The sequence below is a fragment of the Rhopilema esculentum genome, chromosome 8 (assembly GCF_057945365.1).
Source record: "Rhopilema esculentum isolate cy_ngs chromosome 8, ASM5794536v1, whole genome shotgun sequence".
In the NCBI taxonomy this organism is placed as follows: domain Eukaryota; kingdom Metazoa; phylum Cnidaria; class Scyphozoa; order Rhizostomeae; family Rhizostomatidae; genus Rhopilema; species Rhopilema esculentum.
This window is the reverse complement of record NC_142822.1, coordinates 5,537,585-5,541,356: the sequence shown is the minus strand read 5'-3', so window position 1 is coordinate 5,541,356 and position 3,772 is coordinate 5,537,585.

Sequence of the window (3,772 nt, the reverse complement as noted above, 5' to 3'; positions counted from 1 at the left end):
TCGATTCTTTCTTTCATTACTGCTAGAGTTGACCCAATTTGAGTCCAGGAACGTTAATTTGAAAGTTTTTTGCATCAGGAAATTGCTCGACACTTTAATTATTCGTCCTAACAAGTATTTGATTGCACGCACGTTTTAGGATTTATCAAACTTTTTCAGACTAGCAGTCAAAGAAAGTTGAATTTTTCGCAAGCTATTTCTCCAAGCTCGAGTTTATATAATCTTCAGAAAGCAGGAAGTTCTCATTAATTTAACAGAAAATTCTTAAGAAGTAGGAATTTTTCTTGTCCATTGCAATCATGCTTAAACTGGTGCCCTAAACCCCTATATGTCAAGCCAAAAAGTATAGTAAAATAATTGGATGTTTCAAAATCTTTATTTTTTACAAGAACAGCATTTTTGGTGAATATTAACTTACTGTGATCACAGTCTATGCTATGATGTTTCTTTAATTACGGGGGAAAATCCTCTTAAATTTTCAGTATATATTTGACGAACCTAAAGATCTAACTGTCCTCCCTTTAACATCCCTCAGATTAAAGGGAAGTAGAAATAGGGCAGGACTCTTACTGTCTGTATTAATAGCAGAAGGGGGCTGTGTTAATAGCAGAACAAATTGAAAAAGGAAATCGTTTAGAAATAAAAACGGTAACTGCATTGACTGAATTATTTTGTTATGAATCAAAAGACAAAATTGGAAATTAGCATAAAACTCATTGAATGTTTACTCGCCTTTGTATTTCTTTATGGGTGTGGAAAATGGACAAAATTTGAATAAAAAATGTTGAGGTGTTCGAGAATACACACGTATAATGCAGTTACCCTGCTTAATTCCAAAGCAAAATGAGCAGCCTTTTAAGACTATTTCGTAAATGTCTACTTGTGTCTATAGTTTACCGAACAAATGTATGAAGACTTTTATTTCTACACAAAATTTTAAGCATAGAAAGCCATCTAGTTAACCAAGAACGAAAGCACTTTAACCAAAGAAATTTCTGGCATGGTTATTGAAAAAAGGGATGAAATATACACTTTTTAGAAAGCCATATTTTAGATCTTTCCTCGACAACATTAGTTGAAAAAAAAGAAAAGACAGTTTTGAAATAAAGCGATACATAATACGCAAAAAACTTAAGAAACTGAAATCAAAAGTAAACATGGCTGGTTTGAAAGCCACTTAGAAGGATAAGATGAAAATGTTGCAGAAGGTCTAGATTACATAAAGAAAACTTCTAACATTCATGGCAACAAAACTAATTCAAAAAGCAGTTTTCAAAGAGTTTCTGCTAACAATCTGTGGAAAACCGAGAAGTTGGTTAAAATACTTTAAACTTTAAGGTAAATGTGTCTGTGGTACTCGGAGACATAGAAGAGTATCAAAAAGTGAGGGGGAGGGGCACTTCAATATAAAGGACAATTGTGAAACACGCCCACTCTGAGTAAATAAAACTCATTTTTAGCTTCTTCAGTAGCCATTGAGCGATACAAGTCTGTTACTAACGTTTACTTTGTACAATATCGAAGAACTTTTCTAGACAAGTAGAGCAACTAAAACAGCTTTGAGTTTGCACTTTTGGAAGTAGTCCCGTTTTTAACTAGAAGAAAAAATTTTACGAGACCTGTCTGGATAAAATTCCTCCTTTCTTGGAATTTACCAAAAAATGTTTGCGACTGTTGTTGCGTTGTACAAAGATTTTGGCAACCATTTTAAAATATATTTTTTAGTTTGTCACGGAAGAGAACAAAGCATCATAAAGATGTTTTATCTCCGTTCTGTCATACTACTTCGCAGGTAACTTTTTATTCTCCGCTGAACTGAGAACGGTCTTTCTGCTGAAGCAGAAGAAAATGGAGCCAAAAGATAGATTATATACAATTTGACAGAAGGATGAAGCTAAAAGTTTTCTTTCTTTGTGCTACAGAAACGATTTTTGTGGGCAAAAAGGGCGTGTCTCACTCTTTAAGGGCGTGGCCATAAGTTAAATTATCTTATATGCTACTTTTATGCGTTTCTATTTCAAAATTTATACTTAAGTGCCATGCTTTGAAAATTCAACTGCTACAGAAATGGTTACACCACAATCATCATCGCAAACAAAAGTTGAAATTACACTACAGGGAGAGAAAACATTCCTTCTTTTGCCCGCCAGTTTCCTTTTTGTCCCGACGACGAACAAAGTTTTTTGGGGGATACAGCACCCTCACCATCTCCCTTTGGGACGCCTTTGCTTTCACACCTTCAGTTAGATATCGCTGTTGATTTCTGCTTTACACAAAAAACAGCTACACGTCTGTTTTGTATCCATTCCTTGCTTGCTTGCTAATTTCAAACGCTCGACCCTTTGCAGCATCCAGAGAGCTTTTCCTATATTTTTTTATATAATCCCATAAAAATTTTACAAGTACATATCACAAAATACTTTACATACAGAAAATTACTCTACAACACTACTAAAAAAAGAAGAAAAAGGTTTTTTATAACTTAAACAAACATCTAACTACATACATGTGTACTAAGACAGTATAAAATTCAAGGTGATGGCATGTGGCAAGTTAGGAACGATCTTAAGCAAGTCACTCAGTTTTACGGATAAACTGCAACGTTAATTGTAATATATTTCTATCAATGTCATTGGGTAAGTCTTTAACACCATACAGTAATAGCTCAATAATAAATATTGCTTCAAGGATAGGTATATCCAAATGGTCGCAGTAGTGCAAAAACTCCAGCGAGAAGATCCCTTCATTCCTTGTCAAAAGAGGGGCAGTCAAGGCCGGCGAAACGTAATTGAAAGTGGAGGGGCCAAAATATCAAAGTATTGAAAGGGTTTAGGAAAGGCAAATTGGTTAGCGGCAAGACAAATTTTAGAATTATGGTGTCTTAGTGATGGCCAGAAACTGTATCTAAAATGAATTTTGACTGAAGGTGTCGCATAGTCGCGTCTATTGTGATGTTGACTTCAAATGGAAAAGTTTTGCAAAGCATTAGAATAACCACCATCCTATAGCTCGTGATGAAGCCTTTTTGGATTTTAAAAGTACCCGAAATAAGATGGGGGAGAAAAATAAATGAAACACGGATTAATAAAATGCATTAACGTTGAAATATCAACAGAAGAACTATCAACTAAAAATAAAAAGTTAAGCAATTTTGTACAGTAAAGATATAACTTTGAACTTTTTCGGAAATTAAGTGCTTTAACAAAAATTTGAAATACCTTCAAACTGGGCTTGTCAAAATGACTTTAAATATAATTTATAATTGCGTCGATATTTTGTCTTTCTTAGTAGGAATGGAATGTAATACTTAGACAATGACCGATTTCTTCGATCTAATTCCCATATTCAATTTTATGTATGTCTTCTATTGTAAAGACATAGCAACCAAGGTAAAGCTAAGAACACATTTAAGAGAATACTAGGCAAAGTTACTGGCAGAATCATATACTACATTTACTTCCACTTTTGCTTAAAATTTCTCTTTAGCTCTGCAAAAAAATGGGGGGCCATGGCTCCCCGGCCCCCTGGTTTTGCTGGCCCTGATTTTCAAGTCATTTTTATCCGTAGAATGTCATAGTTTCAGTTTTTTCTTGCCGCCAACCAGTGGTGGCCTTAACTAAATTCCTGGACTCTCTTATCATCCACCTCCCTATCAGGTTTTTCCTGCATAGAAAATAACCAGGGAGGTCACTAATGAACTCTCTACCTCAATAGTGACCTCCAACCCAGCTTTATTGAATTTGCCTACCTATTAGCTTCTTGCCCACTCAAA